Source organism: Peromyscus eremicus, chromosome 1 (genome assembly GCF_949786415.1).
Source record: "Peromyscus eremicus chromosome 1, PerEre_H2_v1, whole genome shotgun sequence".
NCBI classification, from domain to species: Eukaryota; Metazoa; Chordata; class Mammalia; order Rodentia; family Cricetidae; genus Peromyscus; species Peromyscus eremicus.
In genome coordinates this window covers 172,502,179-172,518,833 of record NC_081416.1, presented here as the reverse complement: position 1 = coordinate 172,518,833, position 16,655 = coordinate 172,502,179, and the positions used below count along the sequence as shown (strand labels likewise).

Sequence of the window (16,655 nt, the reverse complement as noted above, 5' to 3'; positions counted from 1 at the left end):
TTGATATGCCAGACTTTGTCAGCTCCCCATTGGAGGCCTTCGCCTATCTGAGGAGTGGCTGGGGGTTGAATTGTGGGTAGATAGGGAGGGGTGGGAGGAGAGGAGGGAGGGGGAACTGTAGTTGGTATGTAAATTGAAAAAAATTAAATTAAATTTAAAAAAGAAAATCAAGTGGCTGTTTTCCTTCTTTCTTCCTTCCTTTACTTCTTCCTTTCTTCCTTTCTGTCTTTCTCTCTTTTTTCTTCCTTTCTCTCTTTCAGTCTTCCTTTACTTATTTCTTTTTTGGCATGCATATGGTTATTTTACTGCCTGTATATCTGTGCAACACAGGTATGCTTTGTACCCACAGAAGCCAAAATGGAGAATTGGATGCCCTGGAAATAGAATTACAGACTGGTTATGAGCTGCCATGCCTGTGCTGGAAACAGAACATGTGTCCTCTACAAGAGCAAGCAGTCCTCTTAACCACTGAGCCATCTCTCTAACACACCCAAGTAGATGTTTTCAGAAGCAGATCTGACTGAAAGAAGGTAGTGAGCAAGAACTTGCTGGAACTCTGGCTGGAAGGGACAAGTGTATTTGGCAGATATGGGTTAGGGATATGGGATGCTAACTGTCTCCATATGAGACAATTGTTGTTAATACTCAGGATCTAAGGCCAATCCCCAAAATGATCGCTTCTCTAAAGAGCACAATGGGGCACGAGGAAAGACAGATACTAGAGTTGTTTGAATTCAGTGTCTTTCTGAGCAGAGAGATCCCTGGGTAAGATGCAGGATCTTATGCAAGGTACAAAGCAAAGCCCTTTCCTTTGCCTTTCTGAGTAGTGATATCAGCATGCCAGAAGGCACACAATTTGCTGTCCAATATGTGGGCTGTGGAGTCCTGGAATTTAGGAGAAATTCTCCAGAGTTGGGTAGTTCAGTTCTAGAGTCAAATCTAACTGTCCATTTGTTTTCACTTCTTAGAACAGACATCTCCTCAAGCTGCCAATGGCCAAGATTGACTTCTGTGAAAAACAGCTGATCTTGCTCCACATAAACCTGAGAAGGCTCGAAGGTGAAGACATTGGATACATAGTTGTACACAGACAAGTTGTCTTTACCCATGGCCTGTGAGACAGATGTACACATTTTTTTTGGTGTCTCTTTTCCAGTGATAGCACACATTGCTAATGAATGTTGCCATGGTGATAAGGTAGTCTCAAATATGAACTAGGCCCTGACAGTGAGACATGACAGCTGTCCAGATCAGCAACATCTGTTATTGCTTGCCTCCAGGAGAGAATTTGCTAGTCCTAATACCTGAAAACATGGAGTCATCAGGAGGAACTCTGACCTCTTGTCCCTCGCCTTTGGGATCCTGGCTGTCCTGTGACACATCATAAGACCATCAGAGCAGTTGGTTAAATGCTTGAGAACTGGTGCAGCTGGGTTATCCATGCTGTCTCAGAAGGAGATGCCCAGGTGATTAGTGGAGGCCCAGGGTGTGTGGAATCACCTGGATATGGAGTTAGGTGAGGTTCAGAATCCTCTTCACATAAGTGCTGGGAACTGAACTCAGGTACTCTGGAAGATCAGCATGTGCTACTTAATATTGAGACACTTCCACAGTACTCCTTTCTCATTTTCTTCCATGTTCCATTTGTGGCTCTATACAAGAGCTGAATTCACCTTCTAGATGCCTGTCTGCCTTCTAGTCCATTTCAACCAGGGCTTTGTATAGACAGAATGTCCCTGCTATTTTGGAATATTCCAGTGCCTGGAAAAGGCTCAAACTCCTGTGGATGAATGAATAAATGAATTAATGGTGATTCAATGGCACTGATTTGAAGGAATCTCATGTTGATAGATAACAATATAGGCTAATGCCTCAGTTTGACTTTTAATTTACATTTAATTATGCATTTTATATACTGGAAAGAGGAGGGGAGAGAGAGAGAAGTATAGAGAGAGAGAGAAAGAGAGAGAGAAAATATATGTGTATGTTTTTTACTCATGCATACATCAGTGTATGGGTAAGAAAATGGTACTGCACATGTATGGAGGTTAGAAGATGTGAGGGAATTCATTCTCTAATTCCATGAAGTTGAATCTTGGAATTGAGGTCAGCATGTCAGCCTTGGCAGCAAGTGCCTTTACCCAGTGGCCCACCCTGCTCTGATTTTCTGCCAAGCTCAGAGTGGGCTCAGTAACTCTCCAGAGGTGGGGCAGGTAGGCATGGCTCCCTGCTGGTGTCCAGGTGCGTCAGGCTCTGCTCTCAAGGACTCAAGTGGAACAGAGCCAGCTACCAGCACCATGTGCTTAACAAAGCCATAGAGGGAGCCTGCAGATGCACAGAAGGGCTGTGCAACATTTTCCTGGAGCCACAGCATGCATAAAGCCAGGTCCAGACTGAGAAAACTTCTGAAATGTTATGCTTGAAAATGGCCAAGCATAGATGAATATAAATGGATTAATTTAAGTTTTAAGAGCTAGGTGGGAACAGGCTTAAGCTAATGTCAAAGTTTCATAACTAATAAGAAGTCTCTGTATCAGTAATGGTTAGCTGGAGTTCCAAAGAAAATTTGTGTATAATGACCCACTTGTGGTCAATTTTTATTCAGGGTGATAGACATTGGTCTGATTTCATTCTTGTACATGTGGACATTCCATTTTCCAAGAAGCAACTGTGGAAGAAGTCTCTTCTCCAGTGCATGTTTTTGTCGTCTTTGTCAAATATCAGATGGATATAATGATGTGTATTCATATTTTGTATCTTTCATTTTGTTCCCTTAGTCTACATGTCTATTTTGTGCCAGAACCATACTGTTCTTTTTTAAAAATATTTTTATTTTATAATTAATTTAATTTTACATATTAGCCATGGATTCCCCTGTCCTCCCTCCTCCCATCCCCCAGCCTTCCCCCCAATCCACCCGCCATTCCCTCCTCTTCCAAGGCAAGGTCTCCCCTGGGAAGTCAACCCAGCCTGGTAGATTCAGTTGGAGCAGGTCCAGTCCCCTCCTACCTACAACAAGGCTGAGCAAAGTGTCTCAGCATAGGCCCTAGGTTCCAAAAAGCCAGCTCATGCACCAAGGACAGGTCCCGGTCCTACTGCCTGGGGGCTTCCTAAACAGTTCAAGCTAATCAATTGTCTCACTTATCCAGAGGGATAATTTCAATCATCGTCCCAATATCTCTTGCTCATATAATCCCTCCTCTCTCTCTCTCGCTGATTGGACTCCTGGAGCTCCACCTGGGGCTTGGCTGTGGATCTCTGCATCTGCTTCCATCAGTCACTGGATGAGAGTTCTATCATGACAGTTAAGGTGTTCGGCCATCTGATCAGAGTAGGTCAGCTCAGGCACTCTTTCGACCAGTAGTCTATAGTGGAGGTATCTTTGTGGATTTCTGGGGACCTCTCTAGCATTCTGCTTCTTCCTATTCCCATGGGGTCTTCATTTATCATGGTATCTCTTTCCTTGTTCTCCCACTCTGTTCCTGATCCAGCTGGGACCTCCTGCTCCCCTAAGCTCTCTTTCCCCAGACCCTTGCCCTCCATTAACCCCCTACTCACCCCCAGGTTGCTAATGTAGATCTCATCCATTTCTCTGTCATTGGGTGATCCCTGTGTCTTTCTTAGGGTCCTCTTTACTAGGTAGCCTCCCTGGAGTTGTGAGTTGCAGTCTGGTTATCCTTTGCTTTACATCTAGTAACCACTTATGAGTGAGTACATACCATGTTTGTCTTTCTGAGTCTGGGTTACCTCACTCAGGATATTTTCTACTTCCATCCATTTGCCTGCAAACCTCATGATGTCATTGTTTTTCTGTGCTGAGTAGTACTCCATTGTGTATATGTACCACATTTTATTTTTCCATTCTTCAGTTGAAGGGCATCTAGGTTGTTTCCAGGTTCTGGCTATTACAAATAATGCTTCTATGAACATAGTTGATCATGTGTCCTTGTGGTATGATTGAGCATTCCTTGGGTATATGCCCAAGAGTGGTATAGCTGGTTCTTGAGTGAGCTTGATACATCACCCTTTACAATAGCCACAAATGATATAAAGTACCTTGGGGTAACTCTAATTAAACAAATGAAGGACCTGTATGACAAGAACTTTAAGTTCCTGAAGAAAGAAATTGAAGAAGATGTCAGAAAATGGAAAGATCTCCCATGCTCATGGATAGGTAGGATTAACATAGTAAAAATGGCAATCTTAGCAAAAGCAATCTAGAGATTCAATGCAATTCCCATCAAAATCCCAACACAATTCTTCACAGATCGCAAAAGAACAATACTCAACATCATGTGGAAAAACAAAAAACCCAGAACAGCCAAAACAATCATGTACAATAAAGCAACTTCTAGAGGCATCACAACCACAGACCTCAAGCTCCCTATAGAGGTATAGTAATAAAAACAACTTGGTATTGGCATAAAAACAGACATGTAAATCAACAGAATTGAATTGAAGACCCTGACATTAAACCACACACCTATGAACATCTGTGCAAGGTGTAACACTGTAGATAATGGCTTCCAAAAGGCCAACTGAAGCACCAAGGATAGATCCTGGTCCCACTGCCAGCAGCACCTTAAACAGGAGAAGCTACACAACTGTCTTGCTTATGTAGAGGGCCTTGTACAGTCCCACACAGGCACCACAGCTATTATTCTACAGTTTGTGAGTTCCCAGTAGCTTGATTTGGTTGTCTCTGTAGAGTCCCCCATCATGATCTTGATCCCTCTTACTCATATAATCACTCTTTGCTCTCTTCATCTGGACTCCTGGAGCTCTGCCTAGTGCTCAGCTGTGGGTCTCTGCATCTGCTTCCATCAATTACTGGATGAAGGCTCTATGATGATAAGGTATTCACTAATATAATTACTAGTGTAGGCTAGGTCAGGCACCCTCTCCACTGTTGCTAGTGGTGTAAACTGAGATCATCCTTGTGGATTTCTGGGAACTTCTCTAGCACCAGGTTTCTCACTTACCCCATGATATCTCTCTCTATGAAGATATCTCTTTCATTGCCTTTCCACTCAGTCTGTGATCCAGCTCAACCTTCCTGTTCCCTTATATTCTCATCCCCTATCCCCTACCCTTGATTCCACTCCCTTGTCCCCAGTTTACTCAGAAGATTTCATGTATTTTCCCTTCCCAGGGTAATCCATGCAACCCTCTTAGGGTCCTCCTTGTTACCTAGCTTTTCTGGAACTGTGGGTCATTAGTCTGGTTGTCCTTTGCTTTACATTTAGTATCCACTTATGAGTGAGTACATACCATGTTTGTCTTTCTGAGTCTGGATTACCTCACTCAGAGTGATTTTTTTTAGTTCCATTCATTTGCATGCAAATTAATGATGTCATTGTGTTTCACTGCTGAGTAGTACTCCATTGTGTATATGTACCACATTTTCTTTTTCCATTCTTTGGTTGAGAGGCATCTAGGAAAACACTCATTTTTATCGTTTAGTTTTGTATCCTGAAATGTTGGTAAAATTGTTGATTGCTTCTAGAAATTTTCAAGTGCAATTTTGTGGTCTATTCTGTATAACATAATATCATATGCAAATAGAGTAACTTCTGTTTCCTATTTGTATGCCTTTAATTTCTGTCTCTTGTCTTATTTTTCCAGCCTGTGTTCCCACACCAATATTGAAAAGGAGCGGAGATAGTAGAAACCCCCGTCCTATTCCTGGATTTAACGGGATTATGTCAAGTGTTTTTTTCTTTTGGAATGATGTTGAGTGTGGCTTTGTCTTATGTAGCCCTAATTATATTGATGTATGCTCCCCCCATGATTATTCTAGCCATGACATTTCCCATGAAGCCATGTTAGATTTTGTCAAAGTCTCTCTACATCTATTGGAATGATTATGTGGTTTACATTTAAATGTGGTCCATATACCCAGTGAATCTATTCAGCTATAAGAAAATGAAAGCATAAAATTTGCAGGTAAATGAGTGAAACTAGAAAAATATGACTGAGGCAACTGAGATCAAGAAATACACCCATATGTATTTTCACATTTGTAGTTCCCAGCTCTGAATCTTCAAATGGGTGGACATAAAAGGATAGCCAGAGAACTAGGAAAGTTAAAAGACATCATGGGACTGGGGGAGCAGGAAACTGATGCTATATAGGGAGAAATAGACAATGGTCCAGTCTTAATTGGGGAAGGGGAATAAGGGCAATATAGAAGGAGAAGGAAGAGATTAAATAACATAAATGTTTGAAAGTCATAGGGACTCATATAATCTTATTTTTACCTAAAATTACACCATATAAAAATATATAAATGTCAAATATATTTAAATGAAGTTTCACTACTTATGGTGAGAATGCTCTCAACCAAGATTTACAGAAATCCATTACGAGGGATGAGAAACCTCCCTACATATTGTTGATAGACCAAAAGATTCCACAAACAATATAGGCTATTGCTGTTGCCATTGGTTCTTAGAATTTGAATATAGGTCCTTATTATTGAAGACACCCTGAACTTACAGAACACAAGGTTTTGAGGAGTGTAACAGTGTCTATTCCTAGAAGCTCCTTGTTGTGAACTAGACCTTGTAGCACTGATGTTTTTGCAAGCTAACAACTGAGGGAAACAATCAGTAGTCCTACTCAGTTGTGATGTCTAAAAACACAGAAATGACCAGCTTGGCATGATATCCCTGAAGGTCCAAAAGTGGCTCTTATGTCTTGGACATAACCAGCAACTGTCTAAGTAGACTTAAGCCCTGCTTGATAGGAGGGAAATAATTTCTGGTATTGGAATTCTACACAAATACAATTGGCTAGCAACGTCACAGATCATAGAGGAGAACATACTATGGCTACTTTTCTAAACTAGTAGAATTTCTAGGTAGATTTTAAGCACACTTTCTTATGCTCACTGCTAAGTGTAGCTCTCATAGTCATCAATAAAGCCTCTATTTTCATACATGGAGACCAGCAAAGAAATCCAAAATTGTTCAAATACATAGAACAACAGACAGCACAGGATGTCCGGCTCCTTTTTATTTAACTATATTATAATGCCATTGTTTGAGTCACAGGACATCTCAGAAGTGGAGGTGGAAAGATTGTAAGTATCAGTATCAGTATCATGGATGTTTACCGTGAGATTGTGTGTTCTATATACAATAAGGAAGCTGCACCCAAGAATTCTCAACTACATGGCTGCCTGAACTAGACCTGAACAATGACAACGCCAGCATGGATGAGGAAATCTTCCAGAGCTCCACCCATAATTAAAGAGCTATAGTAAATAATGAGTGCTGAGGGAAAGTCTGTACTCTTAATGGATGAGCACTTGATAAAATATCCGATCCCAAATAGTCAGTCATAAACATATACACATGAAAAATAGTAAGGGCACAACATATTATATTTATATAGTTATTTTCCAAAATAAATGTATAATAATATTAATAACAATAATAATTTGCAGAAGAGACCTAAATTTGAGAGAAAGTGGAAGGCATGAGAGGATGTAGAGGATAAAACTGAGGAATGCAAATGGTGTAAATACAATGAGCATATAGAAAATTGTAAAAAAAAAAAAAACCTTTAAAAAGCTTTAGAAATGAGTTAAAATAATAGAGAGTCAGGAGAGTGAGAGAACAAAAAATAGCTGCCATGGGAGTGATCATGAATGGAAACATAGGAACCTCTTCTGAAAACAGTCTCCATTTCTGGGCAGTATTATTGAGCAGTCTTCTTTCAATCCCAAGCACAAAGGAAAGGTCTGATCATCTATAATCTTATAGGGGCCCAGGAAAGTGTCACACTATGTATTTAGTTCAGTGTAATGTAAGGGACAAGGAGCCTGCAGGAGCTAGTTATGGCAAACTGAGTGTAGTCAGGTCAGAGCACAGAGAACCCCTACACTCTGTCCTAGAGTGAGCTGCAAGAGATGTGACCTGATTAAGGCTGTGGAAACCTGGCCTAAAGCCTCAGACCTGTGTCCTACCAAAGTTGCTGAGACCATGTCTTCACAGCAGACAGTAGGAGGGAAACACAGAGTATCACTGAAGTCTTCTAAGATAGGAACTTGAGAAGGGACTAGGGGTTTGTTCTCAGAGCTCCAAAGGAGAGGACAGAGGTAGGGCAGAGGTTTAGCAGCATGAAGCCCTTGGTGAACTGGAAACAGTCAGAGGAGGGGGAGCCACAATGTTTTCTACTCAAAGTTTGTTCTCATTGGCCATTATTTACTGAAAGACCATGTTCCCAGCAACAACAGGGTGCTCCTCTAAATGAAAATCAGAGCAGGGTGGGACACTAGGTAAAGGCAATTGCTGCCAAGGCTGACATGCTGACCTCAATTCCAAGATTTAACTTCATGGAATTAAAGAATGAATTCCCTCACATTTTCTAACCTCCATACATATAAAATAGTATTTTCTTACCCTTACACTGATATATGCATAAGTAAACACACACATATTCTCTCTCTGTGTCTCTGTCTCTATGTCTCTCTCTGTCTCTCACAAACACACACATTGTGATTTCCAACTAGGGCGCTGGTGTCTGCTTAAGGTTAATGTATCTCATACCCAGTACATGAATGTCTTGCTCCTCTTCATTTGAAAGACATAAGGATGTTTTGGATTCTCTCTCTCTCTCTCCCACTTTCCACATATATAAAATGCATAATTAAAGTTAAAAAAGTCAAACTGAGACATTAGCCTATTTTGTTATCTACCAATATGAGATTCCTACAAATCAGTGCCCTTGTATCATTCATTCATTCATTCATTCATTCATTCATTCATTCATCTATAGGTGTTTGAGTCTTTTTCCAGGCACTAGAACATCCAAAACAGTGTGGGGGGGAATTCTGTTTTCCCAAAGCCCTGGTTGCAATGGTCAGAAGGCAGACAGGTACCTAGAAGGTGAATTAAGGAAGTAATGGACAAAGGAGGGCTGGGGAGAAATCCCAATATTTAATAGCATACAATGATCTTCCAGAGTACCTGAATTCAGGTTCCCAGCACATATGTGAAGAGGCTACAGAACCTCACCTAACTCCAGCTCTAGGTGTTTCCACACTGTCCCTGAGTATCCACTAATCACCTGGGCATCTCCTTAGATGCAGCATGGAGAACCAAGCTGCACCAGATCTCAGGCTGTTAACTGCTCTGATGGTCTTATGATGTGTCACAGGACAGCCAGGATCCCAAAGGCGAGGGACAAGAGGCCAGAGTTCCTTCTGATGACTCCATGTTTCCAGGTATTAAGACTAGCAAATTCTCTCCTGGAGGCAAGCAATAACAGATGTTGCTGATCTGGACAGCTGTCCTGTCTCACTGTGAGGGCCTAGTTCATATTTGAGACTACCTTATCACCATGGCAACATTCATTAGCAATGTGTGCTATCACTGGAAAAAAGACACAGAAAAAATGTGTACATCTGTCTCATGCATCATGGGTGACAGACAAGCTGTCTGTATATGAACACGTATCCAGTGTCTTCACCCTTGAGGCCTTCTCAGGTTTATGTGGAGCAGGAACAGCTGTTTTTCACAGAAGTCAATCTTGGCCATTGGCAGCTTGAGGAGATGTCTGTTCTATGAAGTGAAAACAAATGGACAGTTAGATTTGACTCTAGAACTGAACTACCCAACTCTGGAGAATTTCTCCTAAATTCCAGGACTCCACAGCCCACATATTGGACAGGAAATCGTGTATTTTATGTCATGTTGCTATCACTACTCCAGAAAGGCAAAGGAAAGGGCTTTGCTTTGTACCTTGCATAAGATCCTGCATCTTACCCAGGGCTCTCTCTGCCCAGGGAGTCACTGATTTCAAACAACTCTAGCATCTGTCTCTCATCATACTTCATTGTGCTCTTTAGAGAAGCAATCCCTTTGGGGATTGGCCTTAGATCCTGGGTATTAGTAACAATTGTCTCATATGGAGACACTTAGCATCCCATATCTGCCAAATACACACGTCCCTTCCAGCCAGAGTTCCATCAAGTTCTTGCTCACTACCTTCTTTCAGTCAGATCTGCTTCTGAAAACATCTACTTGGGTGTGTTAGAGAGATGGCTTAGTGGTTAAGAGGACTGCTTGCTCTTGTAGAGGACACATGTTCTGTTTCCAGCACAGGCATGGCAGCTCATAACCAGTCTGTAATTCTATTTCCAGGGCATCCAGTTCCCTTTTTTGGCCAGTTCCCAGGCATACTTATCTTGCACAGATACACATGCAGTAAAATGACTATTTACATGCCAAGAAAGAAAGAACTAAAGGAAGAAAGAAAGAAAGAAAGAAAGAAAGAAAGAAAGAAAGAAAGAAAGTAAGAAGGAAAGATATAAAGGAATAATGAAAGGAAGGAAGAAAATAGCCACCTTAATTTCAAGAAATATCTCTCTATGGTCCTTAACTGTGTAAGAGAGAGCATTAGAGGCAAGACAGTGGTTTGTTTCAAGCTGACCTATACTCCATATTCTTCCCTCTCTTAGATCATTCTGAGACTCATCATTTGGCTTTTGAGCACTCATGTCTCATCTCAGTCATCATCAAACACCTGGGTAGTTAGATCAATGACAGGCCCACTCCTGGTCTCATGTGTGAGATGTCTCTGTACACATTAAGCCCTGAAGGCAGCCTGTGAGTAATTCTCAGGGAAGCTCAGTGAGAAGTTTTATTCTGTGCAATCTGCAGTACTTCTTTTTTTATTTAAGAAAAGTTTTACTAAGTGTTAGTATTTCAGCAAAGTTATTGCAACAAGTTTAAGAGGCAGACAGACTAGTATAGGCTTTAAAGGAACATATGAGGTTTATACAACTAAATTATTACATAGCTCTATGGGGTTTACTGAATAACTACAAGGCCCAGAAAACAAATTAAATCTGAAAGATTAAATCCAGTATTAGCACCTACAATACCTCTACAATACCTGCTTCACTCCTTCTTTAGATTTCTTAAATTTCTCCCAAATACAGTGCTCTCAAACTCCTAAAAGGAAGGACATAAGAATCCCAATACTACGAGTATAGACATAAAAAAGAGCTGGGAAAATTGACTTGAACTTGCAAGTTTAATGTGGAAGCTGAAACTTACCGAGCCAATCCAAAGATTTCTGTGCCATGAATACTGTATGTGAGGAGGCTATGAATCAGAGTTCATGAGTAGGTTACAGATTAGCAACATACAGTATAATTCCTATCAACTTATTCTCCTAAGTTATACTTGTAACAAAACTAGAGTTAAATGTCACTTATTTATTAGGACACTTGCTTATTACACACTTGGGGAAGAGTAGGGACAGGCATATCTGATGGCTGAGCATCTACTTATTGTGCTTACTTATTTGTGTAATGAACAAGCAGCACACACAACATCTTCCCAACATTTCGAGGTAATGCACATTAACATAAATGCTTTCAAAGAAATAACCTGAATTGTATTGAATACTGCTTTAATAATAACTGCAATACTAAACAAATAACATATATTAGTTTCTCAGGGAGCTTCAGTTTCTGAAATTAAACAGCAGAAATCAATCTTAAGATCGGAATCACGTCAAGACTGGCAGCTTTTGGAGATCTGGGTGGTGCATTAGCCAAAGCACAGGTGTGGCACACCCTCAAAACCTGTCACTAATCTGGGGGAGTAACTGTGCTAAGACATGACTGGTTGGATTATAAAGCCACCTAGGAAACTGGCTAGAACCAATGATATTGGTGTCAGGTAAGAAAAAGACTTTGTTTAAATGGCTTTGAATTTTAAAAAGTGAAATGCTTCTTTGTATTTTCTTGGAAATGAATCAAAAGATTACAGAGTCCTACACAACTGGGAGACACAAAGTAGATGCTGAGTGATGAGAGGTCACTCCAGGTGTGGCACTGTGGCTCTGGCAGCAGATGCAAAAGAATTACATTCTGGAGAGGAGGTAGGGCCATCGGCCAGTGGATAGACAAAGGTCCCAGCTGGAGGTGGAATCTTTAATTCTATGGTTTATCTTACACTGTTCACACCTCTGTCTTCATAGATGGTGATTTCAATCTAAAAACTTGGAGTCCTCTCTCAGTGGGGTCTGTTAGGAGGAGACCTAAGGGAGGATATATCTTCTCATTCTTTTCTAGAATGTATTTGGAGACTTTTTCAGGACCTTCTCATAAGTTTCCATGCATAAAAAGATGGTATATGCTGTTAAACAAGCCAAACAGCCTTCAAGATATGACTGGCCTCCAAGTTTCTCTGCTTTTGCATAAAGGTTATTTAGAGTTCAAACTGTTTCTTCAAACTGCCGTTTATCAATCCTGTTCTCCAGCTCCATGGGGAACTTGGTTTGGAACTGGCAGAGTGTGCTACTGCTGTAGTCTCACTGAATGAACACCTTCCCGGACACCGTCGCCTGCTGTGGCCTCATGGTGAGGACACAACCCGCCGCTCCTCTACAGAATCTCTTGTCTTCCTCTCCTCTCTCTGGCCACGTGGTTCTATCCTGTAGGCTTCTTGAACATCAGTGCCTTAGAGGGTACTGCCCCAGGCTCTGCAGCAGACATCAGTACGGCAGGAGGGACACAGCACTCTCAGGTGTCAGACAGGAGTGGGCCAGTGAGGACCAGGAGAGACAATGGGCATCTGACTCCAGATCCTAGGTCTGTATCATCAAGCACTGCTGCTCAGCTTACACATGGCAAACAGTGTTTCTCCCACACAGTACAGGAGACCCACCACCTCTGAGTACTCACGTCCTTCATCATCTGACTGTGAGTCATCTTCTACCTAGTTCCCAAAGACATGGATTGGGAGTTGATATTAGAATGACAAACACTGGTTGAAAGAGGCCTTTGGTAGGGTCAGAGTTCCCACAGGGGCAAACTTCTCTCTGTTGTTTGCACAGTACTGCTACCCAAGTTCACCATCACAAGAAACAATTCTAGCCCCATGGAGGGTGAGGATGGTAGCCTTATAGCATGAACATGAGAGTTAGAATACAATCTACCTGTTGAGGAAAAATGGTCAAAGACTCTCAGAAGGTGATAGTCTGAGCTGTCAGAGGGCAACTGGACTCTCATTTTACTAAATGTCACGAGTGATGTAGAACTCTCTAGGTGTGAAACATGCAGCTTAGTGAGTGCCAAAGAGACCCATTCAACCTGAATATTACCTGTGATTAATTTGTTTCACCATGGCTACAACTGCCTAAATGTACATAGCTAGAACCAGGATACCTGAACCCTTTTGAGTTCATGATAGAGATTCACTACAAAGACACCTAGGCTGGCCAGGGCTTTGAGGGACTCAGGATGATGGAGACATGGACGTCTCAGACTCAGGCTCAGTGGACACATTACATTGTCCTAGGGCTGTGTTGTGTATCTAGAGACAGATCAGGTATTGTGCATGCTCCATCAGTACTTGTTTACTCATCTGCACCAGTGCTGGCTGTGCGGTCCTCAACTAAGGTTATTGTACAGATCCTATAGCCTTCTACAGAAGAGGATTTCCCTTTCCCTCTGCTGACTCCACATGTGGCTTTATTCTGTTTGCTCCTGATGGTTCAGACAACCTGATCTTATCTCTCTCAGATATTCATTTGCATCCAGAGTCAACCCTCAACTTCTGAAGAGAATGTTGCCTTTCATCTACCTGCTCTGTGCTACTGGCTTATCAATTGAAAACCCCAGATATCCTGCCAAGAGTACTTTATCCCCAACATCACTATTAATAATTGCATATCCTATGTCTCCCCTGTGGAGAACTGGAATGTTTGTGTCTGTAGGACCAACATGAAGAGAATTACGGGTCTTTGAAGTGGATCCTTTAAATGACATCAAGCTTTGGGGTCAGGCCTTGGTTTTATGGATAGATACAGAAAATAATTCTCAGCCTGTGTCACAGGCATGAACAAATCCCAGTTTTCTCATGACATTCCAGCTATGATTCTTCCTCCTCTCCTTGCATCTCTAATTTCTCTTGGATCACCTTGGAGTGGTATTGGAATGTGAAGTGGGGGGTTCCCCCAGGAGGGAAGAACTTTCCAGGCAGTGAGCAATTGGTCTCTTTGTATAATTGACCTTATAGTCAAGTAGATTTTCCTATAGTTAACTCAAATCTTTCTATCCCCTCCATTTGCTTTCATGATTACCATGACCCAGAAGGATTACCCAAAGTTTTGAACCATGCTCATGTTCCTTGAATCCAAATGTTCCCATCTCCTGTCATTTCTAGCCATTAATTGGCTTTTGGTCTGATCACAATGGATGCAAAGAGACAGGTGATGAACATGCCTGGGAGTTCTCTCCTGAGTCAGGATTAAACTTATGTTTTGATGATGCTGATTCATTAACTCTTCACAATGTCTGTGGTGGACATCATAGTATCCCTGAGCTCAGGATATGGGAAGTGGGAAAAGTGACACTCAGAGAAGATGTTTTTAACCTGTACCCTGAGTAGACAGCAGCACTTGTGATGACCATGACAAACAGAATCAGAGGCTCACTTGGAGAATGGAGAACTTCCTATGTATTCTCTCTGTAGAGGATGAGGATGTAACAGATTAAAACAGTGTCCTAGTTGGCATTTGGTGTCATCTTGATTCAGCCCAAAGTCATCTGGGGAGGGGAACAGAGTCTTGAAGCACAGGCTACACCAATCAGATGAATAAATGACTGACTCATCTGCCTAATGAATTGGCCCACTCCCTAGTTTCTGTTCCCAAAGTCCCATCCCACAACCCAATCTTTCCCAGCTCATCACCCATCTTGCTTTCTGTCTCTGTCCTCAATCCTTGCTGAATTCTGATATTCATGCACAGTCCACACTAGTCTAAAGAACAGATATAGGCCATACCAGCCAGAAGGACACAGATACCCCTGCTTAACTAAACACCAAGTTAATCACCCATCTTCCAACTTGGACAGAGGCTCCCTTCTAGATCAGTGATCATACTGGCCACCAGAAATCCAGGCCACAAAGACCAGAAGACCAAGGAGGAAACAGAAATCAAGGAACAAAAACCAATCCTACAAAGAAAAATGTAGCTGGAGAATTTCTCTCCAGCTCCCGCCACCAAGTCCCGCCAGTCCCAGAGCCCACTTATAAAATAAACACACAGACTCTTACATTATTTAAACTGCTTGGCCATTAGCTCAGGCCTGTTATTGTCTAGCTCTTACTCTTATATTTAGCCCATTTCTATTAATCTTTACTTTGCCACATGGCTCATGGCTTACTGGTACCTTACATCTTCCTTGTCCTGATGGCGGCTGGCTGTGTCTCTCTCTCAGCCTTCCACTTCCCAGAATTCTTTTCCTTGTCCCGCCTATACTTCCTGCCTAGCCAATGGCCAATCAGTGATTTATTTACTGACCAATCAGCAACACACTTGACATACAGACCATCCCACAGCAGAAAAACTTTTTTAAAATAGAAAAACAAACAGAAATAAAGTCCTACACCTAATTATCCCAAACCCAGATGCCCGAACATCAGTGCAGAGATACAATGAACAACACTCAGGATATATGACACCACTAGAACCCAGCTATTCGATGAAAGCAAGACTTAAATATTCCAATTCTGTCAAAGCACAAGAAAATGATCTTAAAAACAACTTTAAGAAGATGATAGAGGTCCTTTAAAGGGAATGGAAAACATCCTTAAATAATTTGAGGAAAAGATCATTGTAATTGTAGGAAATATATAAATTCCTTAATAATGCCAAGAAAGAACAAACAACCTGGTGAAGGAAATTATTCAATACCTGAAATATGAAATTGAAGCAACAAAGGGAACAGAAACTGAGGGAACTGTGGAAATGGAATATCTGCATATGCAAAGAGGAACTACAGATGTAAACATCACCATCAGAATACAACAGATGGAAGAGAGTATTTCAGGCATTGAAGATTTGATAGAAGACTTCAATTTATTAGTTAAAGAAAATGTTAAATCTAAAAAAGTAACACAAAAATCCAGGAAATCTGAGACACTATGAAAAGATTGAACCTGAGAGTAGTAGGAATAGAAGTAGAAGAGTCTCAACTCAAAAACCCAAAAAACGTATTTAACAAAATAATAGAAGAAAATTTTCTTAGCTTAAAAAGATATGTCTATAAAGGTACAAGAAACTTACAAAACACCAAGTAGGTTGAACCAGAAAAGAAATTACACAAGTTGTATAATAATCAAAACTCTAAACATACAGAACAAAGAAAGAATATTAAAAGCTGTGAGAGAATAACACCAAGTAACATATAAAGGCATACCTATTAGAATTGTACCCCACTTCTCAAGAGGAGATTCTAAAAGCCAGAAGAACCTGGACAGAAGTCTTGCACACTCTAAGAGATCACAGATGCCAATCCAGACTACTATACCCAGCAACACTTTCAGTCACTGTAGATGGTGGAAACTAGATATTTCTTGACAAAGTCAAATTTAAACCATATCTACCTACAAATTCAGCCCTACAAAAGGTACAGGCAATAAATAATTTCACACCAGCAAAACCCAAAGAAGGGAAATATGCACAAACATATGTGTACAAATATGTGTACACACACAGACACACGCATACTATTAGCACCACAATGCAACAACAAAATAACAGGATTTAACCACCACAGGTCACTACTATCTCTCAACATACTCAATTTGCCAATAAAAAGATACAGGATAACAGAATGGTTGCAA

General features: G+C 41.1%; 1 pseudogene; it reads right to left on the bottom strand.

Annotated features, from left to right (window-relative positions):
* Positions 1-11,966: 11,966 nt before the first annotated feature.
* Positions 11,967-12,381, bottom strand: LOC131925697 (golgin subfamily A member 7-like; annotated as a pseudogene).
* Positions 12,382-16,655: the final 4,274 nt, after the last annotated feature.